The sequence below is a fragment of the Atractosteus spatula genome, chromosome 1, assembly GCF_055471065.1.
Source record: "Atractosteus spatula isolate fAtrSpa1 chromosome 1, fAtrSpa1.hap1, whole genome shotgun sequence".
NCBI classification, from domain to species: Eukaryota; Metazoa; Chordata; class Actinopteri; order Semionotiformes; family Lepisosteidae; genus Atractosteus; species Atractosteus spatula.
The window spans coordinates 42,818,091-42,839,292 of record NC_142706.1 but is presented as its reverse complement, the minus strand read 5'-3'; the positions used below and the strand labels follow the sequence as shown (position 1 = coordinate 42,839,292).

The 21,202-nt window shown below is 43.3% G+C and overlaps 1 pseudogene; it reads left to right on the top strand.

Annotated features, from left to right (window-relative positions):
- The first annotated feature begins 6,348 nt into the window (after positions 1 to 6,348).
- On the top strand, positions 6,349 to 8,057 carry LOC148840900 (uncharacterized; annotated as a pseudogene).
- The last annotated feature ends 13,145 nt before the right edge of the window (positions 8,058 to 21,202 follow it).

Sequence of the window (21,202 nt, the reverse complement as noted above, 5' to 3'; positions counted from 1 at the left end):
TTGAGAAAACATTGGGATATTATTTGTTTTAATAAAAAACAGAAAGAGAGTTATGATTTCTTCTTTGTCATCCAAGCATGCTTCCAATTCCTCACTGCACCATGTTCAAGGGTGTAGTGAGATGTTTTAGTGCTTGAGGTAATCCTTTTGGAATTCAGCTCAGTATGTATAAGAACTCATGACTATCAGCACTTTTGGCCACTCATCACCACAGAAAGGATTTATGGCCATTCTGTTTTTTGCAACATTAATTGTGCTGTTGTTTTGTTTATATATTACTCTATGGACCCACACTATTTTTTAAAATACTGGAACTAGCTATAAGCTTTTTTTCATTCAATTTAGCTTTACTTGAAAACAGCCTGGCTTGTGCCCATTTACTTTTTCATTATTATGAAATATGTTCAGTGATGATATTATATAGGCGAAAAGTAATGTTGTATTTTACATTCATATAACATTACATTTTGCAAATAAGACAGCATACCTAAGGATGAAAACAATTTAACCATTACTTACACTAAGTACTGTTTTGGCTTAGATGAATCAGATGGGAATAATAGGATTACAAGCACTAAGCCCATGTCAAAATAGATTTAGGCCTGTGCCTAAAGGCAAGGGATCACTTAACCAACACTATTCTAGAATCCAGACATGCTAATCTCTTTCTACAGAAAATCAGGATAGAAGAAATAAAAAAGCAATGGGTTTGGAAGTCAAATCATACTGAAAACTTCTGTTTCTTTTGTGCCCTAATGTGTTTCTCTGTATGCATGTATGCTTTCAGTTAGTATCAAAATTCACATAATGTATGACACTTTAAGATCCAATTTTAATACTCTTTTTAAAACACATAAAATAATGTCCAGGCATTTATATATTTAATGTACTCTCAAAATCGCTGAAACTAATAAGTCATACTTTTATAATAAAGGATAAAGTTGCATTTTTAGGTTTATAAATGCATTCAGGACATTATTTTCTGCTTATAAATGCATTCAGGAAGAATTAATTTTTGTCTGATGCACGTTTTATAGTTCTATTCTTATAAATGGAAATTGTTCTGAAGTTTGATTTTAGTATGTAAATAGAAGTGCCAATAGTATTATAATATAAAATCATTTTTCCAGATCAACACTTCAGGGGATTACATCAATCATGTCGTACAAATGGCAGGAATGACAAATAACTTTAATTCCAGAATCAGCTTTATAAAGCAAAATCTCTCCGTAACAAATGAAAGCACTTACCCATTTACATAGGTCTGGGACACAACAGCTAGTGTAGGAATAAAGGTTAAATATTCCATTCATTTTTGGTGAAGCCTTGTTCCTTTCTCCAAGGCCTAGTCAGTGCCATGTATCATAAGTATGTTTAATTTTAAAACTAGATTGCTGACTGTAGTGATATGCTTGTTCTTATTTAAAGTAGGGCTACGCCCATAGATGTACAGTAGAACCCATTTTTAGGAAAAAGGTCCGGGTATAACATGGTTGCACTTTAATGTATCCGATTCTTATTAATTGATTCAATAATGATTGATTACTCTGAACTACTTGCATAATATACTTAAAATTGAATTTGCTCTTGTAGAAAATTTCATATTTATGACAAAAACAAATATCATTGAAAATAAACTATTTACTGTCTATGTAAATATGTGGCGCATTACAGTGAAATGCACTGACTGAAAAGAGTTAGGATTGAAATCTTCATGACAAATTGCCAGATTAATTTATGATAATACTTTGGAAAGTTTAATTCATAGTTATTTAGCATATAAACCTTGGTCTATGCATTTTCAATATTTCTACTACCAAAAACTATTATGAGTTATACAGTATGTTGTATGCTTGACAGATAACTAAACATCTTTAAGCAAAAGTTTAAAAACTTTTAACTCTCCTTTCCATTTTAAATTCTATTGTTACTTAAATTATTTTTGTCCCCTTTAAATGGTCATGATTTTTGCACTTTATCCATAAGTTACATTACCAGTAATTTAATTCTTTTTTGTATCTGAATCTAAGTAACTACTGTCCATCCTCTCTGACCCCAGTTAAGCAGGAATAGTTTAAAAGTCTTCCAAAGGAAATGTTTACATAGTTATACTGTAAATACCACAGGATTGTAATTTACAATATGAACTTAGACTTAAATACTGTACTATTGTTAAGTAAGGTCAGTCCACAGTAATTCAACTCAAATTCAAAATGTGGCCTGAAATGTACTCTCCAGCAGATCAGATATTTTAAGCTCTTTAAGTTAACCATATGGCTGCTTAACAGTCACTCACTGTAAAAGAAAATACTCTCAGCATTTCACGGAAGTGTTGTTTCCATAGAGGAAAATAGGTTAGCTTCCAGAAAAGAATTATAATTAAAGTGTACAGTAATTTGTCCAAAAAATGGAAGACTAAATATTAATTATTTAGAGACATTATTTAATTTTTCTAAATATTACTTTACATGACATGTTTTATTTTTTTCCTTCTAAAACAGAAGATACACAATGAAATAATCATAATATTAAGAATAATACATTAGCAAGGTTGATTTATCAAACTTAAACAACAAACAGTAGTATAGGATAACATCCATTGTTCTGTTTAATAAAGTTGACTGATTTATTTTGGGGTTACACAGAGACTTGGCATCTAGTACTGGTTGCTTAACAGTTTGAGTTCTGGGTTAGTTCTAGACTGGGAAACCGTGTGTGATTTTCAATTTTCATATTGATAACATGTCTGTGAGGCCTTTATCCTTTAGCAATTTCCTTACTCATTCCAAAGACAGACTGGTTAGCCATAGAAATTATGAAAACTATGCATTGTCCCTGTTATATTGTGTGCGTGTGCCCTGAAATGTACAATACAAAAATATGTTTTGTATAGGTTGGGACCTGATTTACATGCAGAAAACTATAGGGTGAAGTGGTCATTAAGTAAATAATGCTCCCCCCCCCCCCCCAATTGAATTATGTTTTAACTGTGAAGAAGCAATGGACGAGTAAATAATTGTTTTAATTAAATTGTATAAAAGTCATAAAAGACAAACTGCAACCTGGTTGTGATTTTCTTTTCTGCATCTCACCTCTTTCAAGCACCGCATACTGCTTGTTAATTTTTAAAAGTATCAGATATGCAAAACCTTGTGATATTCACATATACAGTAGATTTAATTTATCATTATATAAATAGTGAAGGATTAATGTAACTATATCTGTATATCAATTAGATAGATAAGACTTTATTGATCCTGAAGGGAAATTGATGTCTTACAGCAGTCCAGCCCAAGACATGCAAAAAACTATGGAAGCCCATTTCCGCCAGGGAGTAAAAATAAACGCGTTATGGTATCTCGCAATTCCGACTTTATATCTCGCAATGGCGACTTTATATCTCAGAATTGCGTCTTAAAAACTTGGTTCAAGCCAACGCAGTGAGGCATGAACTAGGGCGGGAGCGGCGAGGGCACAAGCCCTTGAACCCGAATCCATTACAATAACAAAAGGACAGACAATGAAATGTAGGCTATTTCGAAGTTGCAAATGTGAGATAAAAAGTCGCAATTGCGAGATATAAAGTTTTTAAGTCAGAATTCTGAGATATGAAGTCACAATTCTGAGATACTAAGTAGCAATTCTGAGATATGAAGTCGTAATTCTGGGTTTTTAAGTCACAATTCTGAGATATGAAGTCGCAATTCTGAGATACTAAGTCACAATTGCAAGATACCATAGCGTGTTTTTTTTTACTCCCTGGCAGAAACGGGCTTCCATAAAAAACAGACATCAGAATAGACGAAAAATTAAATTACATACAGTAATACAAAATAAATATAAAATAAATACATAGGTGTGTGCAAAATATGGTCATAGTCACTGTTAAAACAATAAAATATGTGCAAGGTGTGCATAGGTATATACAGATTGAGTGTCCAAAAAAAAAAGTACAATGGAGCAACATGCTGTCCATAGAGGAGCAAATGAAGGGCTAACAGTCCTATCCTAGGGCAGCATTATACACCCTGACAGCTACCGGGAGGAAAAACCTGCGGAAACGTTCCCTTGAACACCGTAGCTGGAGCAGTCTATTGCTAAAGGTGCTCCGCTGCCCAATAACAGTCCCATGAAGCGGATGAGAGGCGTTGTTCATGATGGCTGTGAGCTTGGTCAGCATTCTCCTCTCAGCCACCACCTCCAGGGGGTCAAGGCTCAGCCCCAACACAGAGCCAGCCTTCTTGATAAGTTCATTGAGCCTATTTGCATATCTTGTCATGATGCTGCTGCCCCAGCACACAACAGCGCAGAAGATGGCCGCTGCCACCACTGATTCATAAAAAATGTGTAGCAGTGTTCCACACACACCAAAGGACCTGAGCCTCCTAAGAAAATAGAGTCAAAAGAAAAAAATTGTCTATATACAAAGGTACTAAAACTTTTAGGCACAAAGATTCCAAGGAATCAATGTCAAATCTTCCTTTTATTGCTCAGTAGTACTGCTGTATCTGATCTGATTTGACAGTTTGAGGGCCACAGTCAACCTATTACATTTTACTTCCAAAGTAGATACACATTAAACACATATTTTGGGATTATTCAGTTTGAGTATTGCTACATTCAGAACTGTTAAATGAATAATCAGCAGAATTATTAAAAACCTTTGTGTTGGAATCAATGGACTAAATTGTAAGGGCCACAAGTTGAGTAGTTTGATCTACTCCTTCAGGTTCTTCTTGATGTAATGTACAAGACCACATTTCTGTGCATGGATGTGAATGATTTTGCAAATTCATGTGTGGGTATTTTGGAAGTTGTGTAGCGTTGCAGGTTCTTTCCAGAACTAAAGAACAGTGGAGACGCGATTAACCAGCCAAAACACTGACTTTATTTGACAACCACACCAAAAACCAAACACAGGATCTACACACACATGAGGAGACTGACGGAACACGTACACATATTTAGGGTGGTAATTACCTAACAACACACTACACTTTTACAGGACTACACAGGGCACTCGAATTACTAGGACATTATTTACACAGGTAGGGTCAGCCGCTGGTCATCGTGCTGACCCTCATACTCTCCCCGGCTACCACTCCCAGCATGCCCCGCGGTACTACGAGCGCCTAGGGGCGCTTCCTCCTCACCACCAGGCGAGGGCGTTACACTGCCCCCACCTGAAGCGTCTGGCGTCTCGCCGACGTCGAACACCCCCCTCAGGCTGTACTCGTATTCGGCCAGCTGCTGCGGAACCCTGCGTGAGCGGCCGCTGCGCCGCGGTGACGGCTGGCGACCCACGGACGCCCCACTATCGGCCGGCTCCAGCCCCGGCTGCTCCTCCAGAGCCCCCCCACACGGCTCCTCCTCCCGGGCCCGGTAGGGGGCCAGGCGGTCTCGGTGCAGGACCACCACTCTCCCCCGTGTTCGCAACCGGACACGGTAGCAGACCTCGCCCACCACCCCGAGTACCTCAGCGGGCCCCTCCCACGACGGCGCCAGCTTAGGGCTGAGGCCTTTGCGGCGCCGCGGGTTGTACACCCAAACCGAGTCCCCGGGCTGGAAGGCAGGCCCCCTGCAGCGCAGGTCGTAGTACCGCTTCTGCCGGACCCCCGCCTGTGTCAGGTGGGTCCGTGCAAAGCTGTGCACCCGCTGCATCCGCTGCCGCAGGTCCCACTCGTAGTCCGGTCCAGCCGGCGGTGCCGACCCGTCTCCGGGCGGCGGGCCGAAGACCAGGTCCACCGGTGTTCGCATTTCCCGGCCCAGCATGAGCGAGGCCGGGGTGCACCCGGTGGATTCCTGGACCGCGGTCCTGTACGCCCAGAGCGCAAGGGGGAGGTGGCGGTCCCAGTCCCGTTGGTGCCGGGACACCAGGGTGGCCAGCTGGGTGGCGAGCGTCCGATTAAACCGCTCCACCAACCCGTCGCTCTGGGGATGCAGCGGTGTGGTCCGCGTCTTAGTGATCCCCAGGCGCTGGCACACTCTGGCGAAGACCTGGGACTCGAAGTTACGCCCCTGGTCACTGTGTAACTCCTCCGGCACCCCCAGCCTGACAAACATCCCCTCCAGCAGTGCATCGGCCACCGTGGGGGCACTCTGGTCCGGGAGGGCGTAGGCCTCCGGCCACTTCGTAAAATAATCCATGGCCACCAAGACGTAGCGGTTCCCGGCCTCAGTGCGCGGAAACGGGCCCAAAACGTCCACTCCCACCCGCTCCATAGGAGCCCCCACCTGGTGTTGTTGGAGGGGGGCCCGGGAGCGCTCGGGGGGGCCCTTCTGTGCCACGCACACCGCACACGTTCGGCAGTACCGCTCCACGTCCCGGTGGCAAAGACCCCAATAAAAATGGCCTCGGAGACGCTGCAGGGTTTTTTTACCGCCGAAGTGCCCCACGCCCGGCTGGCCGTGCACCGCTCGGAGCACCGCCCCGTGGAGCGACCGAGGCACCACCAGCTGCCACCGTACCTCGCCACTGGAGGGTACCCGCCACCCCCGGCGCAGCACCCCGTCCTTTACCTCCAAGGCCTCCCACAGGGCGCAGAGGGCCTTGACGGACTTTGGGTGCGGGGCGAGCTCCTCTCGCGTAGGCCGCACTCCTGCTGCCCTCCAGCGGAGCACCGGCCCCACGTCAGGATCAGCTGCCTGACGCTGCGCCAGGTCTGGCAGGCCCACCCCCAGCGGCCCCTCCCGGGCCGTGGCCGCGGTGCTCACCCCCGCCACGGGGCGGACAGCCCCCTCACGCTGCTCCCGCCGGGCGCAGTGGTGGCAGTCCGCGGCCTCGCAGGGGCGCCGCGAGAGAGCGTCGGCATTGAGATGGCGAGACCCCGCACGGTGCACGACAGTGAAGTCGTACTCCTGCAGGATCTCTATCCATCGCGCCATCTGCCCCTCCGGCTCCTTAAAGTGGAGCAGCCAGGTGAGGGACGCATGGTCGGTCCTCAGCCGGAACCGGGTCCCGAACAGGTACGGCCTGAAGTGGTGGACCGCCGCCATCACCGCTAGCAGCTCGCGACGGGTCACGCAGTAGTTCCGCTCAGGCCTAGTCAAAGCCCGACTATAGTAGGCCACTACGCGCTCCCCATCCGGCCCCTCCTGCGCCAACACCGCGCCCACCCCCGAGTCACTCGCGTCGGTATCGAGAACATACGGCAACCGCGGGTCGGGGTAGGCCAGCACGGGGGCCCCCACCAGAGCTTCACGCAACCGGCCGAAGGCAGTCTCACAGCCCGAGTCCCAGTCAAAACGGCGGCCCTTGTCGGTGAGGCGGTGCAGCGGGGCAGCGATGCTGGCAAAATCCCGGACGAACCTCCGGTAGTATGAGGCCAACCCCAGAAAGCTGCGCAGCTCCGCGACGGTGCGTGGAGTCGGCCAGCCCCTCACTGCGGCGACCTTACCTGGGTCCGTAGCCACCCCTCACGGTCCAACAACATGTCCCAGGAAGGTCACCTCCCGCCGCAGGAGCTCGCACTTGCGGGGGTTGAGCCTCAGGCCAGCACGGCGGATGCAGGCCAGCACCGCCTGGAGGTTCGTCAAGGCCTGATCGAAACTCCGGGCATGGACCAGCAGATCGTCCAGATACAACACACACTGGTTCCGCGGGACCGATGCCAGCACCCTCTCCATCAGCCTCTCGAACGTCGCCGGGGCATTGCACAGGCCAAAAGGCATGACAGTAAACTGCCAGAGGCCCTGGCCGATGGAAAAGGCCGTCTTCGGGCGAGCATCGGGAGCAAGCGGTACCTGCCAGTAGCCGCAGCGGAGGTCCAGGGAGCTGAACCAGGTCGACCCGGTGATGTAGTCCAGGGCGTCATCTATCCTCGGCAGGGGGTAGGAATCTTTCCGGGTGACCTCGTTCAGCTTGCGATAGTTGACGCAGAACCTCCACGAGCCGTCTTTTTTTTTGACCAGTACGGCTGGCGCCGACCACGGGCTCGCGGAGGGCTCAATCACCCCCGCTGCGGCCATCTCCCGGATCTTTTCCTCGGCGGCGGTCCGCTTGGCATGAATCATGCGTCCCGGTGGGATGCGGATGGGCCGAGCGTCGCCGGTGTTGATCTCGTGTTGGACCAGGGCAGTGCGGGTGCAGTCCTCATCTCTCGCCGCAAAGAGGTCTTCGTTCTGGGCGAGTAGCTCCTGGAGCCGCTGCCGCTGGTCCTGATCGAGGCCTTCGCAGCTCCGCTGGAAGAGGTCCTCCACGGCGCGCCTCGCTTCCACGCAACGCTCGGCCCCCGCCGCCGCCGCCTTGTCTGGCCCCTCGGCTGACTCGGGAGCAGGATCCGGCACGCTCGCTCCCCGGCTCACAGGCCTGGTCTGCCCCGGCGACTGACGCCGCCGCCGCCGCCGCCGCCTCTTGTTCCCCCGGCTCCGGCAAGCCCGCGTCCCTCGGCCTTCGCCGGGCCTGCCCTCCACCAGGTGCAGTCGCTCCCCCTGCCACACCAACTCCTGCCGGTCCAAGTCCAAACTGGCCCCCACTCGCTGCAGCAGGTCCAGCCCCAGAATACAGTCCTCCTGGATGGGTGCGAGGTAGCAGGGGTGGCGCACCGTCGCTGCACCCAGACGGAAGGCAAGCACCTGTTTCCCCCGGACTGCAGCGAGCTGTCCCGTCACGGTCCTTAGCCGCAGGCTGGAGGCCTCCCATCCTGGGGGGTTGGTGCCCTCGGTGTCGGGGAGGACGCCCGGTCGGAGTAGGGTCACCGAAGAACCGGTGTCGAGTAGGGCCAGGCAGGGTTGGTCCTCGATTCGGCATTGGAGGTACAGGCCTCGGCTACAGCCGACTCGCCCCACGGTGGCGTGAGGGGCACCGGTTTTTACAGCGCTCTCCGGAGCGGGGGTTGAGGTGTTCAAGGGCGGCCTTCCCCGCGCTGAGCCGCCCCGTTCCCGTTTCCCGACGCCGATCGGGGAGGACGAGGCTCGGGTGCCCGGCAGAACCGGGCTCGGTGTCCTCTTCTTCCCGCAGCGGTCGCAAATCAGCGTGCGGGGCTGTTCCGCGGGGGTCGCTGCCCGGGCTGGCTCCTCTTCCCCCTCGCTGGATTCCTCCGTCGCCGTCTCGGTCAGCCGGCAGGGCGCACTGCGTCTGGTGGCGCTCCCAGCCACCCCGAACACCGCCTCAGCCCGTGTGGCAAGGGCCAAGGCCTGCTCCAGCGATGTTGGCGCGGCCAGCTGCACGTGGCGCCGCAGCTCCTCTGGCGAGAGGGCCTTGAGAAAGGCCTGGAGAGCCATCTCCTGCTGCGCCTCCCGGGGGAAAGTTGGGTATCCTCGGCGGGCAAGGAACATGACATCCGCGGCGACCGGGCCCAGTCGCTCCCCTGGTCGGCGCCGCCGCAGGGCCAGCCTCTCCCGCATCAAGTCCGGCGCCTCCTCTACACCGAAGCGCAGCTGGAGGGCTGCCGCCAGCGCCGCGTAGTCGCCTCTGTCTTCCTCCGGGACGTCCAGGAGCACCTGGCAGGCCGCTCCTTCCAGCGCCGCCGCCAGGTGGCCGGCCATCTCCGCCCGGCTCCAGCCATTCGTCCGGGCCGCGAGCTGGAACTGCGCCTCATAGGTTTCCCAAGGCGCTTCACCATCGTAGCGACCTGGTCGCACCCGCGCCGATGGGTGTGGGAATCGCTGATCGGCTCCGGCAGGGAGGGCATCTTCTCTCCGGGGCAGCCGCCCCAATTCTACTGGCGGGGCCACTACTGGGTAGCCCTGGTAAGGGCTGTGGCCACCTGTCGCACCCAGGAGTTGCTCAGGCTCCCTATGTGTGTTGCCGATGGGTTCTGCGTCTGTCAGCGTCAGCCGGCGATTAACAGAGTCGGGTAATGTCTGCCACGAGTTGCTCATTCTGCCCGCTTCTGACACCAATGTAGCGTTGCAGGTTCTTTCCAGAACTAAAGAACAGTGGAGACGCGATTAACCAGCCAAAACACTGACTTTATTTGACAACCACACCAAAAACCAAACACAGGATCTACACACACATGAGGAGACTGACGGAACACGTACACATATTTAGGGTGGTAATTACCTAACAACACACTACACTTTTACAGGACTACACAGGGCACTCGAATTACTAGGACATTATTTACACAGGTAGGGTCAGCCGCTGGTCATCGTGCTGACCCTCATACTCTCCCCGGCTACCACTCCCAGCATGCCCCGCGGTACTACGAGCGCCTAGGGGCGCTTCCTCCTCACCACCAGGCGAGGGCGTTACAGTTGTATTGTTTTTGTGGTAAGACCGAGAATGCCACTTGTTGTTAATACTATTAATATTTGGCTTTATAGTATGTGCTGTATCTCGCACTTGGTCACTAAGGGGCTCTGGTTCACCAATTCACAATAACTTGCAATGATTGCACCTGGCAAATACTTCTACTAGTGTTGAACAGCTGTGGTTAACTAAACATTTGGTGACAGAAAAAAAATCCCTCTGTTTTACAAATATTGAGAGAATCTATCAAATTTAAGCACGTAACTAACAATGAACAAATTATAATTAGACTAAAATGAGCAAAATAAATGTATGCATAATAAATTATTGAAAATTAATATATACACATAATGTATGAACCACAATAAATAAAAAATGTAGTTTCTTTGAATGTCCATATATTATATCTCCATCACTTTATTCTCTTTGTCTAATTTGTACCATCAACTAATGTTTTCTTGACCAGTGGACTGTTCCATTTTGTTTTATTCTAACCTGAATGAATAATCTTTCTGCACCTGTAAATAACTAAAGTAGCCATATTCAATGGTTAATTCTGTTTTTATATAAAAATGAAGAAGGGATAAAATCTTTTTAAAAACCTGAATTAACATTTTTTCACCATTTAATAAAAATATTTTATAACGGTCGTCTTCCCTCCTCCAGAGGGCGCTCCTACCTTCTTTGGTATTGATTTTAGTTTCATTATCCCCAGCTGGGTCTTGTTTCTTTTGTGTTATTTAAGCCGGGCATCTCGGTGGTTCAGCATTGGAAGACGGACATCGAAGGAACTGCCTATTCACCCTGGCATCCTGACTTCTGAGCTCAGGTCTCGGAGCACCTGGTCCCATTAAGGATTTATTTCTCTGTGTTCCTGGTCTTGGTTCCCTTCCCGGAGATTTTGAGTGTCTTAGTCTCGGATGGATCTCCTGGTTCATGGAACATGGACTGTGCTCTGATAACCTTTTTGAACCTCCCTGAACTTGGTTGCTTTTGCTTTTCCCCGTGCACCGGATCACTACAGTCACCGCCCCCTGTCTGTCAACTCGTTCTAACCCTGCTGTTTCTTCCCCTCATGTCCTTCTCCAGACACTTCCAGATTATTCTGTCATGCATAAGGGCCTTTACTACACACTTCATGGGAGTCTGACTTGGCTCTCGTGACATATTTTTGATATAACCCATATGTTAAATTACCAGTCACTTTACACAGTTATATACTGTACATAAAAATGAAAAGTTTGTGAACCACACATAATTATATATACATTAAGTATAAGTATAATGATGGTGGCATGGTGGCACAGTGGTTAGCATTATGGCCTTGCATAGAGATCTGGGTTTAATTCCTGTGGTTCTATATGTGTGGAGTTTTTATGCTCTCCCTGTGTTTCCTCCAAGTGCTCCGGTCTCCTCTCATAGTCCAAAGCCATGCTGGTAGGTTAATTGGCTTCTGTGAATAATTGGCTCTGGTGTGAGTGTGTGTGTTTGTGCCTGTGTGTGCTCCGCAAATGAACTGACCTCCTGTCCAAAGTGTATCCTGTGCTCTGTGCTTCCCAAGACTGGCCTCAGGCCACTATGACTGAAATTTTATTGAGAGTGAGTGAGCCTGAGAGAGTGACTAAGTATAACGAAAAACTGTGAAGGTAAAATAATTTATAAGTAAAAATAAAAATGGTATATTAATAAAATTTAAATGAAGCAAGCACAAACGTAAAGAGCAGTGCAAGTGGCACACAAACAAAATCAAACAGCATAAACAAAAAGAGTCATGTGAACACACTGTAGGTATGTTGTTACTCTTGCTCCGAGTTCCACAAAATCAAATAGCATAAACAAAAAGAGTCATGTGAACGCACTGTAGGTATGTTGTTACTCTTGCGCCATTCCATGTTGTTCCCCAGCAGGATGTGTCTCAGTTTTTAGTGGCGGGTGGCCATGCCTCCACTCTGCACTCACTCCACTCTTGAGCCACGTTCCTTTGGCCCAGCATAGCCCTTCGTGTTCCTGGTTTCTAGTTTTTTAGCCCCCTGCATTCAGCCTGCCAGTCTGCCTGCCAGCACCCAGGTCTGTAACCTCTTCAGTGTTGCCACATTTCCTGAGGGGCCAGCACTGGTCATGACATATCTGTTTTATTTTTCTAAATGAAATAAGCATTTATTCACTGAAAAGAAAGTTGCATCACCAATTTAAGACTTAGTACATTATACAGCAGGAAGAAGAATGATGTCTGAACAGCCTTGAACAGGAACTAAAAAGTGATCAGGATCTGAGTAGTTCTGAGTTGGGGGCGGGTAGTTCACCACTGAGGGACAAGGAGGGAGAATAATCAGGCTCTGGTAGTTAGAGAAGAGATTGAGGATGCAGAATGTCTGATTAAATGGAGGAGTGGAGCTGATCAGAAGATACTATATTTAAGGAGAGTCAAGAGATTGAAAATAGGCAGGAAAAAGAGTAGTTAAAATAATGATGGGGTAGTGCTAGGGTTGTGAATCACATGCATGTAAAAGTCAGGAGTCACAGGTGTGGCTGGAATAATGTAGTAACTATGAAAAGGTGAAGTAGAGAAAAGAGAAAATGAGTTACAAATTTTTTGATTAATTAGAGTGAGCAGACAGCATTGTCAGGGAACCTATAGCAATGGTCTAGAGAGGAAAATATCAGGATCTGGACCTGAATTTGTATAGACTTGCTCAAGAAAAAGCATAAAAAATGTTTTGAATGGCAGCTATAGGTCAGTGTGATGCAGAGGTTCTGAGTACAAGAGGAAGAGAATAAGGTCATAATGGCAACAAGAGTAAAAGAGATGGAAAACTCTAAACAGACGTAATAGTAAGAATGAAGATAGCAGTGCATTCAGGGGGAGACAGCTTTGAGAAAAGTAGATAAGTGGAAGTGAGCACCGTGAAGTTGCCCCCCCTACAAACAGCACACACTCTACTAACAAATGAGGTGGGTTTCATCGTTTGTGCTGCTTTCGTTTCTGAGATAAAGCGCCTTGTTTTTCAGGGTCGTGACGTCACTCAGCCTTCCTCCAATGTCGTAGGGAAACCTAACCTGTCTCACACATGCAGACCTCAGAAATACTGGAAAAATATTGGCCCTATATCTCAGTAACAAAAGCTGCACGAACGCTACTTTAAATGGCACAAACCAGGACAAACGCAGCACTAACGAATGAGATTGGTTTGGTTCTCCTACAACGTTGTAGGGGGGCCAAGTAACATCATACCCCCCAAAAAGGCACTATATCTCAAGAACGAAAGCAGCTGGGAAGCTACTTTCAATGGAACAAACTGGCACAAACGTACAACTAACAAACGATACTGGTACAGTTTCCCTACAGCTTTGTAGGAGGGCTGAGTGACATCACAATCCTGAAAAAATAAGGCGCTATATCTCAGACACAAGAGCAGCACAAACACTACTTTCAATGGCACAAACAGGCACCAATGCAGTACTAACAAATGAGGTGGGTTTCATTGTTTGTGTTGTTTGTAGAGGGACCAGTTTCACAGAGCTGTGGAAGCGGAAAAGAGGAAGTTTTAAGCATTATTAAGAATAATTTGAAAAAAGCATAAAAGAAAATGAAATGAGGAAACCTAGTTGTAAACAGTGTTCAAAATTATTAGGTGTTGACAGAAAAATGGAATGATACATGGTATCAAAGGCAGCAGATGGGTCATGAAGTATTAAAACAAAGCACAGCAGTTGTAATGATATTGGTAGAGTGCGATCCTTATGGATTGCCATACTGCACAGATGATGCAATACATGAATATGTAAATAGTGTATATATATATAGAGTAGTAGATTGAGGGGCAGTTGGTGAGGCAGTTACAGAGTTAGTGTTGTAATGCTTATAGAGCACTGTGTTAATAAAGTGTAAGTCATCATTAAAAAGCTGTGTAAGAGCACAAATAGAGAACATAACAGCCGTATGTGAAAATCGGAGGAGAAGAGAGCAATTTCTATCGAGTATGTGGAGAAAAATCCAAGCTGAAAAGGGCCAAGCAAGAATCCTGCAAGAGGAAAGCAGAGAGCTGGCAGAGCACTTCCCTACCAAGGGTTTGAAAGTTTAGAGAGAAAGGCAACAACTGATACTGGGTGATAGGTCTAAAAGGATTTGGGATCAAGGTATGATTTTTAAAAAAGAAGTGTATCTAAAAATAGAGGAAGAAAGAGTAGAGAGGTATTAAGAACATAAGAAATAAATGGAAATAGATTGCTGACAGCAGTCTGGAAGATCTGAGTGAAGAGGTTCCTGAATGTAAGTGGTCGTTTTATGGCCATGAAAGAAGAAGGAGATGTGTGATTCAGAGAGAATTGTGAAGAAGGAAAAGGAAGAAGAACCAGTGGGGGTGAAACTGGAAACTGATGATGAGGTGTGCTGGGTGAGAGAGATAAAGTTTTGAAGATCCTACAGAAATTGAAGATTTTAGAGTAGAAGAGGAAGCAGGCATAGGAAGCAATAACTTGGTTACCCTTGTATAGCTACAATCTATTTTAATAATGATGTATCTCACAAATTACACGTTAACTGGCTTATTTCATTTCAGTTCCTCTAATGTACAAATTGTTTAACTATATAAGGAGAGACAATGTATGTGTGATATGAGCAGCCAAAGCCTCCATTAGATTTGTCTACTATATTAATAGTATCTTTGAATTAGCTATGATTTTAATTTGAAGAAAAGATTGTCATTTAGCAATCTTTAATTTCCATTGAAATTAAACTTCAGAATCTTCAAAATCTTGATCACAACAGTTAAGGATAAACTGCTCAGCCAAAATGAGTTGTTATATTCCAACATATTTGCCTATAAAATCTAATTAATTATTGTCAGGTATTCCTTATCATGAATATTATACTGTACAGTATTGTCACGCCCTCTGCAGCCAGAAGGCGCTCCTTCTCTGTCCTGTCCCTAGTTTCCTGCCTGCTGTCCTTCCGGTCCCTCTCTTTCCCTTGCCTATATATTTCCGGGTCTTGCACTCTGTCCTCGCTCAGCATTGACGTTCGGATGTCCTGAGACCCGCCTAGCACCAGGGCGCCCCACGTCCGCTCCCTGAGGGCATAGGTTTCTATACGGCATTCCTGAACTCTTTGCACCAATGAGCCCGGGCCTTTTTCCCGTCTCGCCGCTACACATATGGGTCTTTTTCCGCTCTCCTGCTCCCCACGGTTAGTCCCTTTAGACGTCCGTGACAAGTATGTTCATTCATTATGCAACCATAAAGCTAAAATAAATTCTTGAATACTTTTTGTATTTCTCTTACAAAAATTACGAGAATTTAAATCAGGATCTGTTATCTTAAAACTAAATGTGTGAAAAGTTCAATAGAATAATTTCATACCTATGATTCTGTTTTAGAAAGGAAAATAATATATCAATGCAAAATATCTAATGCTTTTGCAGAACAGTAAATACAGTATCATTTCTTTTTAGCTTCTGTCCTTCTTACAATATTGTACTATACAGCTGTTTCATGGAAAAATACATTTTAAAAACATAAGAAAGTTTACATTTACAATGACCACTTCTAGTCTATTTAGCCTATTTGGCTGTTAGTAGCTGATTAATCCAATGACAATATCCAATTTTTTTTTTCTGGAGACATCAGGATAATAAATTAAAAAAAATTGTAAAATTTTTAAAAAATTGTAATTGTAAAAAAAGTATCTTGTTGCCAAAAGTTCTGGAAGTCCATTCAGTTGATTGTATCAATGCTTTGGATGATTTTGAAAACTCAAATTAGGGTTCCTCGTAACCTTCTCTGTTTAACACTATAAACAAGTTAATTTATTTTTCACCTACCAAAGCACTCCTTTAGGTCCAGAAATGTATCTAGTTGTCCTTCTCTGGACTGATTCCAGAACAGAAATATTTTCTGTAACAGGGGACAAAAATTACACACAATATCTTAATGAGTAATTACTGTTGCATTATACAATTTTAACATAACATCAGTTACCTTAAATTATATATACTTAACAGGATATCTTAGCATTTGGTTTACATTTATTGTTTCCCCAAGTTGATTAGAGGACTTAAATGATGGGTACAGCCTTACAGGTGGAAATAGCTTGTGGACAGCTATTAAATACAGTATTTTTGTTACCAGCCATTGTTTACATGGATGTATCTATACTCTTAATTCACCCTGCAAAAACATCTTGGTACTTATCAATGAGGTAATGTGTTCTCTTTTCATTTTGCCTTTCTATACTCCATTCACCTCTACAGGACCTTGCAATTCTCAGCATCCATGGTTGGTGGCATCAAGCTTTGTAAGGAGATCAGGCTGACATTTTTTTTTCTTTCGCACCACATCTGTAAATGGCTTTAGCTTAGTCTTCTGGGCTCTTACCTTTGTTTCCTTCTAGGCAGCAATCTATCTCCTGTCCACAAGGGAGAACAAAACCATACCTGGTACAGCAGGGACACAGCTCTGACTTGCGAGCCTCCAGATACAGAGGATCAGAGGGTAGATCCTCTTGTGCAGCATACCAGATGGTAAACCCAACAGCACACATTTCATGTTGAACAAGGTTTATTTGAACAAATACCAGTACTATGAATTTAAGACACAAAAATCACATTAATTGCAATGGACCAACATACATGATATTTGAAACTATGTTCTGTAGTTTTGAAAATTTATAGGAAATCAAGACCTTTATTCATATCTCTTTGTCCTTGAACATTGTCTATTTCTCCTCACTTATCAGTCTTATAAGTTTTTTAATCAGATTTTTAATTTTTATCTCTGCATTTGTTAGGTATAATATGGCAAAACTGTATATGTATTATAAGCAAATGTAATGGTTACCATTGATATTTATTGTATACTTGTGTCTTATACAGCTCATCGGGTCTCTAGAAGAACACATTTAAATGCAAATGTAATAACTTCATTGAAGCAAAAGTGTCTTTAAGGCACAATGATGGGTAATGCAAGGATAAACATTGCTCGCATTTCATAACAATTAGGTATTTAACTTTTGGGATGAAATTTTGCACTATAAGGACATTTTTAACATTAGTAAAATGCATAATCAGCAAAATCATATACAGTACATTGTTTGATTTTCTGTATGCAGTGGTAAGTATTCATGCAATAAATCAAGCCACATTTTTAAGGAAACCTTAAAAAGACAAATGTTTTAATAAGATCTTTTCTGATGATTTTAAATATTATTTTGTGGAGAAAGAAACAGTAGAAAATAAATACTTAACAGAAAAATAATCACATTTTCTCCCATGCAGTCATTTTTGAAACCATGCAACCCTATCATCTCTACCCAGATGGCAATGCCCTCCTTTTCACATTGAAATTTATACATATTGATTCTTTGAAAGTATGAATTCAAAGTGATAGAATTTAATGATGCAGAACAAGGGGGTTGTATCAAGGATCTTTTAGGCAGGTCCCAGAAAAACAAACACGCACATGCAGCTGTAAGGTAAAAACAAACAATGCTCTTTATTTACCTAGTGCATGGCAAAAACACACAACAACAACACAAAAAACTGACTTTTTGTTCTCTTACTACATTTCTCTGGATCCCTCTAAATACAGTATCTGCCATGACACTGTGCCACTACACTTCTGTAATAAATTCTGTAATAAATAAATGTAATTAAATTCTAAATTATAGTCATTACAAACAAAAATACAAAATGATAAAGTAAACATAGTAGATTATGAAGAAGCAATTTCAATACAAGAAGTAAATGATTTATAAGACTGTATTAAATGATAGTTCAGGTGGGTAGCTGCGTCAGCATGCGTAGGCTGCAAAGGAACAAGTAATAGGTTTATTCCATGCTGAAAAAAAGAAGAAAGAGAAATTAAATTTAATAATAATCAAGAATCACTCTTGATTGGCCTCTCTTTCTGTCCCCTGCTCCCGCCTCTCACTCCTCCTCCCTCCCAGCCTTTGTTCTCCCGCTACTTTACCTTTGCCTACTGCCCTGTCTCTCTCACACCTGAAGAAGGCTCCACGGCCGAAACGTTGTGTTCTCTTTCTTCTTTTTTTCAGCATGGAATAAACCTAGTACTTGTATTAAATAATGGTTTACTCACACTATTCAATGAAATATCATACATATACATATATCAATATTTACTGTATAAACTAACTTCATTTACTGATAAATGAAAACTGAAATGATTTTTAAAGCAACATCACATTCTCTATTACAATAAATCATGTACTTACAAACTCCTTTTACATGTACAGCCGTTTTAAACCTTTGAGTATATTAGCTGCCCAGTAAAGTGGTTTATTTACTATGCGTAACTGTGCCACTCTAACCATCTCTGTGCTTGACTATGCCTCTGAAAGCTAAAATTGCTTAATTGTATGCCAAGTCAGGTCTATTCTGGTTTCAGACCATATAAGAGCACATTTTGTTTCTGACCTTTAAAATCACAGAATGTTCTGATTCCTGGTTTTCTAATTTGCTGTTTGTTGAATTGTCACTATTTTCTCTCAGGTAAATGTAGTGAAAAGCCTGACTTTAATAAGCACCTTAGTTATTAAAGGTAATGCAGGACATTTTTCTTTATTTTTAAATGCTAGAATCACAGGAAAGTTCTTGCAAACAATGTAATCTTATTTGATTTGCACTGCAGTTGTGGTGGTCAATGAACAGATGCTGCTTCATCTGCAGTCTCAAGAGGCAACTGTGTGATTGGACCCAATGGATAAGGGATTAGTATAAATGTAAGACGATCCTACTGTTTGTTAATCTGTACAGCTTTGTACGAATATATGTCTACATATCTACCAGTATGGCTCTTGCTCTATGTAATTAAATGCCAATCACAATTTCTTGTGAATAAAAATGTGAATAGTACATAATATATTATATAATCGTTTTTTTTTTTGCTTATTTGCCTTAATATATTTAAATATATCTCAAAATAAAACTATATAATAAAGGTAGCATTAATATGTATGTTCGTCACACTGTACAGACTGTACAGAATACCCAACAAGGATTTTACTTGCAAAGCACTGATATATTAATCTTTAAACAGAAACCCACAATCAAATGTACAGTGTATTTAACAATGTAATCTTAATTAATCTTGAAAATGGGAAAATCCTCTAATAATTAATGTTTCTTATTCAGACAGAAACCTTTTCTAGTTGTTGAATATATCCAAATTTTATTGCATTACAAAAATCCCCAACAGAACTGAAGGAATAAAGAAAGGTCTAAAGCCATTTCTATATTGGTATGTTCCAGAGGTCAGGTAAAATAATAAAATAAGAGAAATAACTATGGAAACAAGAATGAGCAAAAATACAAATGACATGTGAAAGATGAGTAATTAACGCTAAGTAATCAGAATGGATTTGTAGCTTCCCCTGCGATGACCTTCAAGGAGCACTGATTCCTAAAAAAAGACTGAAAAGGGCACCAGAAATTAAATACATTATGAATGGGTACAACTTTCAAAATACAATTTTGCTTGATGCCTAGTTACAGCCTTGTGTGTCTTCATTCTTAATAATGATTGGATCTGAAACGAAAGGACAACAAAAGAACAAGATGAAATCATGGCATGGCTACATTGCAGTTTTGAATCTGACTCATGGAAAAATAGATTATCTGCTCATATTTTGACTGCTTGTTTGTTTATGCCTTTATTGAAAAAGGTAATGGAGCTTCTCTTTGTGTTTGGAACTTCACTACATAAAGCATTTTTAAGAGTAAGCCAGAAATCACTATGAATTATGGGATATGTGAACATTTGCCATGATGGTTTCACAATGTTAGAAAGCAGAACATTATAAAGAGAATTCTAACTCCATTTCAAGTTTAAGTCAAAACAAGCAACCATACCATGGTATAGTTACATCTTGAATAAAATTAGAAGTCTCTTTAGACATCTCTGCTTTATAGTGTTGTTAAACAGCCATGGCTAATTTATATTAACATAACCAATACTAAATAGATCATATAAACCAAGCATTTTGAGTATTTGCTCTGAAATCTGGAAGTATGCAAGTTGTTTGAAATGCTGTTCTTAAGCTGTCTAACTGAGAGTCAATTGTGGTAATTAAAAAAATTATAATGGGAAATTAGAAAACTCAATATAAAATTAACTTAAATAGAATTTGCAACAGTATCATGATTTACCTGTAAAATCAGGCATTTTTAGCTGCGACAGTTGTGACAAAGATTTATTTTTACAATAAGCATTAAAGAGTTCAAAAGAGAATAAAAATAAAGCAAAACTAAATGTTTAATAAATCTGAATCTGTAGAGATTATGAAAATAAAGTGCCACTCAGATGCCACCCATGACATCTGTTCCAAGACCAAATTATGTGAGGAAGAATGTTAAAGGTATCAGAAGAGGCACAATGATGTATTGCCAAGTATCAGGATGTGTTATCGCTCTCTGTCTTTTGTCCCTAATTTCCACATACAGTAGACCTATAGCTATGAATGTATGTAAATTGCACGATGACTCAGTGGGCTAGTATTGTTTGCTGATTTGCAAGTATTGTGTTGTGCCAGGTTTAATCTTTAATCTTCTATGTCTTTTGTTTTGTCACAGGTACACTCCCAGGTACACACCCTAGAATCGTCAAACCCTGTGATAATTGATGAGACCTAGGAAAACAACAACGACTGCTGTCATTGTCTTAATGAATTTTTAGGTCTAGGCCCACACCCAACAGCAACTGCTACCACTGGGCTAATTAAATAAGAAGGCAGGAACTCCCAAATATAAGAAGCATAGTAAAACAGAGTAAGATGGCAAATAGATTTTCTTGTAGAGCCCCTGCAGGACTGGAGATGGAATCATTTGTTAGTTATATTTTGATTCCCTGGGACAAGCTAATTTAGCATATTGGAGGATCCTAGAGGGAGGAATCTATTTGCTATCTGGTTCTGGTTTTGTTTCGCTAAGCCTGATGTTAATTTGAACGATTACAGTGATTCCACATCCCACCCTGCAAAGTACTCCTGGGTTCATG